At 42.3% G+C, this 12,608-nt stretch overlaps 1 protein-coding gene across 6 annotated transcripts in view; it reads right to left on the bottom strand.

Moving 5' to 3' along the window:
- Positions 1–7,954: 7,954 nt before the first annotated feature.
- SMPX (small muscle protein X-linked) overlaps positions 7,955–12,608 on the bottom strand; it is a 44,507-nt gene continuing 39,853 nt past the window's right edge. For 5 of the 6 annotated variants that reach the window (XM_074858642.1, XM_074858644.1, XM_074858641.1 and 2 more), the window contains exon 5: positions 7,955–9,040. The gene's annotated coding sequence lies outside the window, so the exon portion shown is untranslated. Of the gene's footprint in view, positions 9,041–11,476; positions 11,939–12,608 lie in introns of those variants that run through there. The other variant, XM_074858647.1, reaches the window with a different exon arrangement.

The following is a 12,608-nucleotide window of genomic DNA, read 5'->3' as shown; positions in this document are numbered from 1 at the left end:
AGTCCTCTCCCCCATTCACCAGGTGTGGGGAGGGTGAGAGACTAGCTGCATGGTGTTTGGCTGCCGGCTGAGTTCAAACCATGACACTGACATAATTTGCTTATTTGATTGCTCTATTCACTGATGTATGTTTCCTGCATAGGCATCACATGTAATATCACACATATATGTTACACTTACGCAGGCCAAAAATATCAGCTTTAAATTAGGAAACACTTTCTAACAGTAAAGATTACAAAATTCTCAGATAGGTTGCCTAGGGAGATTGTAGAGTTGCCATCATAGATGGATCTTTAAAATATGTTGTAAAGAATATATTCCCTACAAATCTGCCTGGAATTAGGTAAGTATAGCTGTTTGGGCTTGGAGGCAAGGAGGTGGATTAGATGGTCTTTTGAATCTCTCTGAGGGCTGTACTCCAGGATCTTTTGCTCATAAAAAGCCTTCAATCACAAAGTCCTGTGAACTATACAGCCTGTGTCTTACCAGGCCTTGCTGATTCACACAAGTAATTTTCTAAATAGAGATGCTTTGCTGAAAAACAAGCCTTAAACAGCAAAAAGCCTGGGATGCATGCTGGTATGTGATGCTTTGGAGACACCATAATTGCTCTGTTTGGAAAATTTACTCAGCATGTCAGTCAGCTGAAAATGTACTGGGCAAAGGGCATGCAAAGTGTCTGCCTGAAAGCACTGCCTCTCTTCTCAGGAAGAGCCATTGGAAGGTCACTGCCCAACATCACTGCTGTTTAAAAAGCTATTCCCCAGGGATGTCGTGACTTGAGCACTTCTGCTGAGATCAAACCATAAAGAATGCATTTTTGACAGCTGACTAGAGTAGCATGGAAATGAACTCCACCACCACTGATGTCAGAGTTATTATTTTCTTTCTTTTTTTCCCCTGTATCATGTAAAGATAAATAAAGAAAGTAGCTTTCTATTTTAGATGAAATTGGTAGAGTAGAAATAGATCTTGTTCTGGATATTAGGAATTTGTATTTCTGTGTGTCACTTTCCTTTGGTTGTTTTTCCTTGAAGAGAAGGAGCAAGGTGTTTAAAATATTAGTAAGCCAAAAAAATCAATAAGCAAGAATCTAACAACAGCCATGTTCTTCCATCTTATCCATCCTGTCCCATACCAAGTTGATACAGGTGCAAGAAAGAGACCCCCCCTCCTTGAAGAGTTGAAAGCTGCTCTTCGTAAAGACTTGCTGGGCAATGTAACACCAGTATGAATGCTGGAACACAATAAGACTAATTCTGGAGGAATAATGCCTCCACATTGACATACACGTGCATTTCCTGAAATAAACATACCATCCTGCAATGCAAAAATCGTTTCCCCAACATGCTGGTTCACTTGCTGCTCAAGCTGAACAGAATGACTTTGCAGTGGAAAACACAGCCAAACTAAAGAAGCTCTCAGAAGGCTGAGATAGACCCTGCTTTGTGGGGAAGGGCTAGAAATTGTAGGCACCCAGGCTGCTCCACCATGGAAGTGAGGAACTCCCTGCAGGACAGCAGGGCAGGAAGCCCCTGTCATGTGGACTGGATGGGGGTAACATGGGAGAGACCAGGCTGGCAGAGGACAGCTCCTGTTGGAGGGAAGGAGAGGGAAGGAGAGGCCCCTAATCCTTCCTCCCTGCCGCCCTGGCCTGCCGCCACCCCAGCGGGATGGAGTTTGGGAGGCTGTGGTACCACCTGATGCCTTTCTGAATCACATTCTTCCCCAGGCTCCTCCAGACCCCATGATCTGCTGAGGCCCTTTTCCAGGTGGGTGCTGATGAGCCATGGGCTTTATCCATGAACTACCAATGCAGTAAATTAAGTTCACCCTCCCACAGGGTAAAGGATGCAGTTCAGCTTTTTTCCTCCCTTGCAGTCTATGTTCTTTCGAGTCTCTCTCTCTCCCCCCCCCCAGTTTAACAAGGCTGCAGGCAAAAGCGACTGCTGGTGCAAACCAGCATAGCTTCAGCAACGTGGATGGTGTGGTGCCACGCTACACCAGCAGATGACCTGGCCCTTGGTTCTAGGTCAGCAACATGACTGTAGCACATACGGCTTTCACTTGCCTTGCTGGGCACGCAGCATAGGCAGAGCATGTTCCTCTCCTCTCAGGGGCTACGAAAGAGCCCAGATGTCCCATTTGTGTCACAACAACTATATATGTATTTGATGCTGACTGAATATTCTCAACCGTGCGATGCCATCCAGTGTCATTTTCCCAATCTCCGCAAACCTTTCCCCCCTCACACTGCCCTGCTTGATAGCTCTCAGTGCAAGGATGGTCAGCAATATTTTATTGAAGAAACAGGCAAAGCAAGGAATTAAGACATGGCCTCATTCAGAGGCATTAGTGCCTGAGTCACTGGGATGTCATTCAGGCGTGAGGACAGACTGTGAAGGCTTTCAGATCACATGCGTGCATGACATTTAGAAGAGGTAGGTGACCTCATGGGAGATTATCTGAGAGATCTGAACTAGCTATAGAAAGTGGCATTGAAAGCTTTCATTTATCCTCCCTAACCTTCAGCAATAAAAACAGAGGATGAGTGCATGGATGTGCATGCAAGAAGTGTGCGAGAAGTGCCAAGAACATTGTGAAAGCCAGAGGAGTGGTAAACCATACCCTGGCTCTGGTGACACATGGCTGTCACAGAAAGAGGGAGGAGGAGGAAACTATGTGTTTCATGGGGGAGAATTCTTTATTTGATTTTTTTGTTTGTGCATTTGCTACTTCACTGTACAATAAGACAGTTAAGAATTTGTGTTCCTTTCCTAGTAGGAAATCACAAACTTGGGTATTCTCCTGACCCTTCTAATTCTAGATATGGCCAATAGGCCAGGGCCAGCCTTGGCAATAACTGTGATGGCAACCAGCAACACTGAGAAGTAGAGCCCTAATTATTCAACCCCTCCCAACATCACTCAACCTGCTTCTCCAAATCAGCACCTCAGCACGCACCAGGACTTTTGGTGGGGAGCAAGAAGCAAGGTGGTTTTCCTGAGTTCAGTAACAGTAAGGATCCAAAGGCCCTTGAGATGTCTCCTTGAGCCTTTGACCTTCCTATAAGCATTCATTTGTCATGTGTCAGCTCAGCACATATACCTTTCCCCAGCCTGCCAGACCTGCTCTGATGTTCCTGATTGAGCTACTTGTTAGAAAACTTGAGCAGGAGGAAAGAATTGGCATGGCAGCAGGGATCTTGGTAGCCCTGAAATTTCTTGCACTGCCTGACTTGTTTCTCAAAGCAGAAACCTACACTTATGCCCTCTTTGGCCTCTCACCCCCACCTTCCCCATCTCAGCCTCCATGAGTCCACGCCTCTTGCATTGTCCCCCTGCACTTGATCAGTCCATCTGCTCATATAGATCCTCCTTCTGTCCAAGAAGGCATGTGAATCCTGCCCCTCGTGCCCAAATGTGCCTCGCATGGTCAATACGCATGTGCTAAAAAGGACAGAAAGTACTGTGTGCTGCATCATTACAAAGTCCAGTTCAGCTGCATGCAGACTTCTGTATTTCTGTTCAGGTCAGGGCTTGTGTTACCTGTTTCCTGATAGAAGGGAGATCTGTTAAGACCCATTCTGGCCCTGAAAATGATCATCTAGGAAAGTCATAAGTATTAGATGAAGAGCCACTGCATTAGATGAAGAATACTCTCAATAAAAACAATTGGAGTACCTGTAAAAAACATTTACAAAGAACGCAGCATCTGCGAGAAAGACAAATCTAATTCCAGTTTCACTAAAAATACAGCAAAGGATTAGGTCACTTTTTGCAGTATGACATCCAGACAAAATCAAATTTAATTAGGTACCAGACATGATTTACCAACCACCGGTGTGTATGAAACCCACAGTTGGTATCAGGGCCAGAACACTGTCACTTTGCTATTGCACATTGTTGTTGCACTTCGCTATTGCACTTGCAGTTAGTCACCAGTGTTCTGTGGAATATCTTTGACAATATCCACTTCATAGTTACTGCAAAGTAATGTAGTGGGAAGTGAGTAGAACATATGAACAGATGTGTTTATTTTATAAATTACTTTAGACTGCTTCCAAAGACACAGGAAAACTGGATTTTACCAAGTTTGACTGATCTTATATCCAACCCTTAGTTTTTTGTCTCTAGAGAACTGTTTTATCTTGGGCCATAAAGTAAGGAACAAAGCTGCAGTACTTTTTGAGGTCTGAAAAAACAGCTTTAGGAGGAGTTTCCTTTGTAATTATTCATCCACCAGTAGTACTAGGCAGCTTGTATACCAAAATTAGGAATTTTTTGCCAAGCACATTACTTAATCTGCTTCATTTACGAAGAAAAACCCGTTCAAATTAAATGTGCACACATTAGAAAACCAGGACTTAGTCACAAGGGCAAAAGAAAATTGTTTCAACATTTTGGCCCTAAAGCTATTACCAAGAAAAATACAACTATTTTCCTTGGACAGCCTTCTCTGATTCTCTTCTCTCAGCATCAATTTTTTATAATACAAAATGGCCAAAGTGCTGTATTTTTATTGCATCTTTCAATAAATAATTTACAGACTGCATGGAACAAGAGATAAATAAAAGGGTCATCTTTATCAGCCTTGTGATTGCACTGAGCACAGTCCTGGTAAGATGTCCCTGAACTCAATGAACTGTGTCTCAGGACTTTGATTTTGGGAATTCACATCCATAAACACAGTTGCATGTAACTACAGATGTTTTGCTGGGATGGTAAGTAAAGTAGTACAGTGGGGCTTTGTTTTTACTACTAAAGATAATAGTTTGCACCATCAGAGAAAATGCAAAACTGCCCGTTTAGTTCTGTAACTCAAGTAAAGCATAAAGCCAAGCCTCCAGAGTTTTAAGGCAAGTAGCACTATTTGTCTTAGAAATGCAGAAGCATTATAACCTTTTAATTGAAAATGATTAAACCAGAGTAATCAATTCAAATACATTCAAACTCACCAAAAGTTTTCAGGTAACAGTAATTATTTTACCTCTACCTTTAACCTTACCTCTAAGTGTTTGGATTTTTCTGTGCAGATGATCAGAGAAATCATTAGTGTGCTTTTGTTCAGTGGCTGATGATTAAAAGTCTCTCCCTGCATGTGTCAGGGTCTTGCTGTCTCATTAGACTAAACCCTTTGCTGCAGGCACAGCACAATAACTCTTTCTGTTTTTCTAACAGAACATGTCTCCACTGCATTGTTGAGCAGTTTCTCAGAGAAACATGTTTAGTTAGATTAAAGAAGTCCCTCTTTCAGCATTGGGACAAAAAAAAAATTACAGTGCAGAGCTCTGGGTAGGGAGATAACAAAGAAAACTCTTCCTCCACCTTACATGCACGGAGCTTAGTGACACCAAGGCAATACTGTCCCTTTGATTTAGTGTTACACCAGCACATTACGAAGACCAGAACATAGGAATGACATTGAAATCCAGATATTTTTCTTTATTTAATGGGTTCCTCATTAGGTAGGATAGGGGTTGTGGGGTGGAGGTAAGTTTATCTCTCTGTGGTTCAGTTATGATAACTATTTATTTTGCTGCAACCATTCCTCTGGCTTCACTGCCTAGGGGTGGTCATGTATCATCTCATTAGTAAGGTGTTAATATATAGCTGTTAGCAAGTTTAGCTCATACCGACAAAGACTGGCATGTAAACACATGAAACAGGCATGATTTTAGCATGATCTGTTATTATGTATTTCTGTGCTCATCTTTCATTGTAATTTCTTTCATCTTTCCTTAAACTTGTGCCAAAATGTAACATTTTTGGGGCAAAATTCTCCATGCCAGAAGTAATAGACTGCTGAGTTGCTTGGGGCATCTTTCACTGGTCTGTGTACGCCTTATACAGTCATAAGACTTAGATGAAAAGTAACATACCTAGCATGTGATGGTTCAGACTAGTTGTTAAGAGTTTGCTAGCTGAGACAGAGAGACTTCATAGGCTCCTTTCTTTTTAGTACTTAGTTGCTCATTTTATGCTTTAATAAAGATTCCTTTAGCACTAAGACCTCACTCGGGGTCCTCAGTGATCACCACATCCCATAGCTGTCAGTCTTGAGATGGTTTAAAATTATATGTATTTTGAAATTTCGTTTAAAAGAAAAATGAAGCCTGAGAAAAAATATTCTTTGCCTCTGCCTAGCTCCTCCCCAACATTAAGCTGTTTCAATGCCCACTGGAGTTACCCCTCCACTTTGTAGCAAGGAGATGAAATCTGGCAAAAGAAGCACATGTCTGTGTCAGGGATGGGGTTTTTTCTTTCACTTACACATTCAGACATGTTGACGGTGATGTAGTCCCCGCTCTCCCTATCCCCTGGAACTTCCACTATGAAGTTTCTTACCTTCTTTGTGTCCCCCAGGGCTCGGTTTTGGGGCCACTCCTGTTTAACATCTTTATTGATGATCTAGATGAAGGGATTGAGTGCACCCTCAGTAAGTTTGCAGATGACACCAAGTTGGGTGGGAGTGTGGGTCTGCTCGAGGGTAGGGAGGCTCTGCAGAGAGATCTGGACAGGCTGGAGCAATGGGCTAAGGCCAACTGTAGGAGTTTCAATAAGGCCAAATGCCGGGTGCTGCACTTGGGCCACAACAACCCCCAGCAGCGCTACAGGCTTGGGGAGGAGTGGCTGGAGAGCTGCCAGTCAGAGAGGGACCTGGGGGTGTTGATTCACAGCCGGATGAACATGAGCCAGCAGTGTGCCCAGGTGGCCAAGAAGGCCAATGGCATCCTGGCTTGTATCAGCAATAGCGTGGCCAGCAGGGACAGGGAAGTGATCTTACCCCTGTACTCGGCACTGGTGAGGCCGCACCTTGATGACTGTGTTCAGTTTTGGGCCCCTCACTACAAAAAGGACATTGAATTACTCGAGCGTGTCCAGAGAAGGGCAACGAAGCTGGTGAAGGGTCTGGAGCACATGTCGTACGAGGAGCAGCTGAGGGAACTGGGGTTGTTTAGTCTGGAGAAGAGGAGGCTGAGGGGAGACCTCATCGCCCTCTACAGCTACCTGAAAGGAGGTTGCAGAGAGCTGGGGATGAGTCTCTTTAGCCAAGTAATAAGCGATAGGACAAGAGGGAATGGCCTCAAGTTGCACCAGGGAAGGTTTTGACTGGATATTAGGAAGCATTTCTTTACAGAACGGGTTGTTAGGTGTTGGAATGGGCTGCCCAGGGAGGTGGTGGAGTCCCCATCCCTGGAGGTGTTTAAGAGTAGGGTTGACATAGCACTTTAGGATATGGTGTAGTTGGGAACTGTCAATGTTAGGTTAATGGTTGGACTAGGTGATCTTCAAGATCTTTTCCAACCTAGACGATGTGATTCTGTGATTCTGTGAACTGTGAAAGGAGGGGAAAAAATGTGGCTTTACCTCTCCACAGTTCTCTGAAATTAGTGTTTTAAAGTGAGTAAAGAACAATAAAAGCAGAGGCCCTGACTCATCTTGCCTTCAACATGCTTTTAGCTCAAGGGATTGTGTGTTTTCTCCTCTTTTTATCACTTCCATACTGGCAGGAACAATGCAGTCTAATATCAGTGACTGATAATGCAGTGTTGGGGAAAATTGTCCATTTTTGATTGAATAGAGATATTAATCATATCAGTATGTAAATGAAAGTGCTTCTTATGCATTCTGTCTCTTGACACTTCCATTTCAACCTGTCTTTTGGGGATGTTTGCCTCCAAGGAATGCATTAAGGGTAATCAGCCACAAGCATGTAAGGATGAAGCAGGATAGTAAGCAATGTTGGTATTTTATATTAAAAGTAAAAAATATGAGAATGTTCTTTCAATTGAGCTGCAGTGAGTCGAGTTCCTAATTTCCTGTACAAAGCAATGCAAATGTACATAATAACTTAAAATACAAAAATATTGCCGGTTAGCTTTTGTGTTGTCTGACGGAGAAAACAAGAATTAAACTGATGTCATCATTAGTAATATTCAACTTGAAATCTGTTTTCTAACCAGAATAATTATCTTTATTTTAAGTGAATAAACAAGAGCCAGGCAGAGAGTTTCAGAGCATGTAGAATAGTCTCAATCAACAGTAGAACATTATCACAAAATGGCTCCTCTTATCCGTTCACATTAAGTAACACAAGAGAGACCAAGGAGACACATTGTATTAAATTTCTCTAACAATAAGATCTCATTTCCAAAAATAGAATATGCATCGAACAATCTTCAGTTATGTACAGTCCATATAAAACAAGTGTCAGGGATTAATCACTGTATGTAAGAGTTGCTGTGATCATACATGATTTTTGTTCAGCATCAGTATTTCAATGTGCCCTTTTTATTTGGGCTTTTGAAGATAGTGATCCTTCAACCTATATTCTGGAACATGTTGCATCAAGGCTGGATGACCTGTTTATTTGAATAAAGGTTGAAGGTTTTCTGTCAGCTAGCTCACATTTTGTATTCTCATTGTACAAAGTAAAGGTGATGCATACATATCAGAACACGAGTGCATTTTAGATTCTCAAGAAAAAGAAACACTTTGGCTCTACAGCAAAAAAAGAATTTAGCTCAACTCATCAGAAAGACCATCCCTTTTAATATTTTAATTTCCTTTAATATACATGATAAACGATTCCTGTTCTATAACCAGGAGTACACAACAGGAAATTAGACATTTCCTCATTTATTCTGCATTTTGTCAAATAATTTTAAAACTCTGTTGTCCATATTGATTTTTTTCAAAAGGAAAGAAACCAGATTAATTGTAAATAATGAATCTATTTTTTTAAAAAAGTATTTATTCTACTTCTGCTCAAACTTCAAATTACACTATTCCCTGTTCTCAGGTCAAAATCATTCCTGAGTATATACACATTCATTGCTAGTTGCTGTGTTGTTTTATTTCAGCAGTACTTTCCTATATTAAACAAAATGGACAAGAAGAAACTGTTGATATAAATGCACAAAGATGCTTCCTATGGAGTATTGTAGAGTTAGGAAGTTCATAGTCTTCATACAAATATATAAAATATTTCAAATTATCTCAATTCACTGGAGTCCATTCAGTTTCTCTTGTCAGACCTGTGTGACAAATACAAGACCAGAAATTAATAATTTATCAGCGCACTCACAGGGATTTTGAGAGCATGCAGAAAAGTACCTGGAAGTTGTGAGGGGGTGTATCTTCCTTGCACCTGCAATTTTGCTTTCACTGCGTGTACTTGTTTTCACCCAAGCTCGGGGAATACAGAGTGGGCGTGAAACAAATCTTTCTGATACACTACATTTTCCCGCCCACACTCCAAATCCCTGTCTGATGAAACTTCACAACTCTGTTAAGAGCTCAGACCTCTGAAGCCTTCATTTTTTCAGGCAGGGTGTGGGGGGCTCCTGCGGTGCCCCTGCCTTCAGGCGAGCCAGGTCCAGCCCTACATGGGCCCCAGGACTCATTCCCAGGGAAGCCCCAGCACTGCTTCAGCAGGCACGGGTGGCAAATCCTGCTGTATGGCACAGCAGTGTGGCCACGCTGCAGGTAGTAGGGGTGCACCAATTGGATAAAAATCAAGATAGCATTTAATTTTACCAGTAAATACTATTTACTGGTATATACATACATGTGTATGTATATATATATATTTTTAATTTTTTTTTAGCTGCTTTGATTATCCTTTTCTCTTGCTTTCTCTGTCCTGTCCATTAGAGTCCTTACTGGTAGTGAGTCTCCTTCTTTGTCTCCTGTCCAAACTGAACAGTCCCAGAGATTTTCAGCCTCTCTTCTTTTGGTATTGCATCTGTTCCTGTAACTGTTTTTGTCACAACTCCACTCCTTCCCTGTTTTTGCTTTAATTCTCATGACTGACCAACACTGAAGACAGTATTCCAGACATGGTAGCATAGTATTTTCTGTGTTGTTTGTATAAATCCCACTGGAGTTAATTTATTTACTAATGTAAAGTGAGGTGTTTAGCTGCTGTCTGGGAAATGATGAGTAATTTCCATTGACCCGTCTACAGTGACTCCTGCATAGTCTCAGCTAATTTGAAGCCCAGCATAGGGTCTATTCCTGTTCTCTTTGAAGTTAAGATACGTTGGTGGTTGCTGTTGATATTGGTGGTTCCAGAGAGCCCAGTACTGAGGAAAACAGGTTTTGAAATTAACTTGCAAAAGTTTAAGACATTAACTTTCTCAGCATATATGTTTAATCAGCTAAGATGTAAGTATTTGAGATGGAGGAATATCTCTATTTTTGGTACATTTTATTGAACTCATGAACCTTTAACAAATGCTTAGAAAGTAGAGAAAAACCCACGGAACAGAAAAAAAAAATTACAACCTTCTCTATTTCATGATGAGCTGCATAAAGTAAGTTTTTGCTGTGCTCCTGAACGTGTGCAGGCTGTACACATTTGGACCAATTTTGGAGGGACATTCAAAAGGCTGGAACTACTTCGCTTTCAGAAAAAACACTTTCCTGGATTAAAGAAGTGCTATTAAGAGAAACCCTACATGGGTTGAAAGTGCTTGAAAGTTTTGGTGACTTTTGAATAAAGAAGTCAAAAGTTGATTAACTTGTCTTGAAAAAAAGTGAAGCAGTGTTATTGTCCACAGGAAAAGTCATGAAAACACACGTAGAGCTACTAACACGCTCTGTGGTCATTAGCAATCAAACAAGTAATCATCTCGTAGCCTGATTCCGTAAGGCAATGTACTGTTCTGTTTCCTTCCAACCAGGTAATTTTAGGTACTTATCTTTCTGATCTCAAAAACAAAATCCAACTTTAAGGCTATATTTGATGGCTCCCCAGGATACGCACACACGTGTAATCCTGTCCTATATAATTACCACCTGCCTACACACGTTCTCCATGTATTTCAGTCGAGTATTCTCCTTTCTCTTTCAAACTGTTCTGTGCCTGTTCCTGAATGTCACAAGGTGACTGTTTTCCAGTGGTGGGTGGATAAAACATTGCTGGCTGTGATTAAATTGGAGTGCTCAAGCCCAGGATCAGGAGAGAGAGTGTGCAGAGCGCAGCAGGCACACCTGAGCACAATGTGGTCCTCAGTGTCACAAGTGTTTTCTGATCCTTCTGCTGAAAGAGGCCAACATCAGGTTCTGCCTCCAAGTACATTGTGGGCAGGTTTGTGGCATGAAGGACAGCCATAATTTAGCATTACGGGTTTTAGGATTACTTGATATTTTTGATACCTTCCTAGCAGATTCGGCATCTTAGATGGTAAGGCTGTGTTTCCTGCAGGTGTCATCCTGGAGGAGACATCTGTGCTGCATGGGAGCTCCATGTTTATCTTCTCCAAGTACTTTAGCCTTTCCTTATTTCCTGAGCTCCTAATACCATCTGTCCTGTGCTGTGCACACCAGGGCCCTAGGGATCTTGGTGATAAGGGTACAAAGAAAATGGAGCCAGACTTTCCTCAGTGATGTCCAGTGACAGGACAGGAGACAGCAGGGACAAATTGAAATACAGGGAATTTCAACTAAACATGAAATAAAACTTCTTTTACTGTCAGGTAAACACTGTCAAAGGCTGCCCAGAGAAGTTATGGAGTCTCCATCCTTGGAGATATTCAAAACCTGACTGGACATGGCCCTGAGCAATGACCTTGTCCTGGGCAGGGAGTTGGACTGGACAGTCTCCAGAGGTGCTCTCAAGCCTCAGCCAGTCTGTGAGTCTAGGAAGAGTCTTTGTTTGTCCTGAGGGAAGCCGTCCTCCACTCATGAGGGACAGGATGGATTCGTGGGACAGGTGCAAGGTCCCTGCTTGCCCTTGTTTTGCTGTGGAACTGTCAGTGAATTTCCAAACTAAAACAACAAGGTGTTATATACTGTATTACTGTGTTGCTAATAATCCAAGTAGTGTGGCAGCTGGGATTACTTTTAGCCACATGCTCCATTTCTTCAAATACTCCTTTGGTCTCCCTTCATGTCCTCATCAATCCTGGACCTTTGACACCCAGCTCCTGCTGAAAACAATATAAATATCACTTAATAACTTTATGACCTCAGGGCTGAAAGGTCCCAACTGGCATCAGATCTCACCCTGCCAAGCAAGCACCTCTCTTCTTACCACTCGCATGGCACAGGACTCTCACTAGGAAGTGGACCCACCAAAAGATCTGCTGTATCCGGTTCTCCCAGTCACAACTGAGACATAATAGCTCTAGTCAAAGGAAACCTAGTCTTCTAGGAGGCCATGCACCTACAAGACTAGTTAATTAGCAGGAGGAGCAAAAAAAAAAAAAAATACTATAGCCACTTTCCATCCAAACACAGGAGCAACCAAATTGCCATGATGATAAACCTTGCCTCAGTGCTTAGGTGCTGAGGAAAATCAAGCCCACTCTTCTCAAATTTTGCCTGAAGCACACTGTTTGCAAGCAGTGCTATTTTAACACCTGCTAATAATATTACCTTTCTCTCCGGTGTACTCTCTGCTCTCTGGTTGCTTATAATTGCTACCTGAACTCCCTTCGCAGCCAGTGGACCCTCTATTATCTCCCCATGATGCTCCAATCCACTCAGACCTCCCTCCAGCCGGCTCCAATTGTCTCTCTCTCAGCTCCCAAAGGCACATTATTTTTAGAGCTCAAACTCCTCCAGAGATCAATGGGAGTCTGTAAACTCAAAAATAGG

Source organism: Strix uralensis, chromosome 2 (assembly GCF_047716275.1).
Source record: "Strix uralensis isolate ZFMK-TIS-50842 chromosome 2, bStrUra1, whole genome shotgun sequence".
Taxonomy (NCBI): Eukaryota; Metazoa; Chordata; class Aves; order Strigiformes; family Strigidae; genus Strix; species Strix uralensis.
This window is presented reverse-complemented; position numbering and strand designations above follow the sequence as displayed.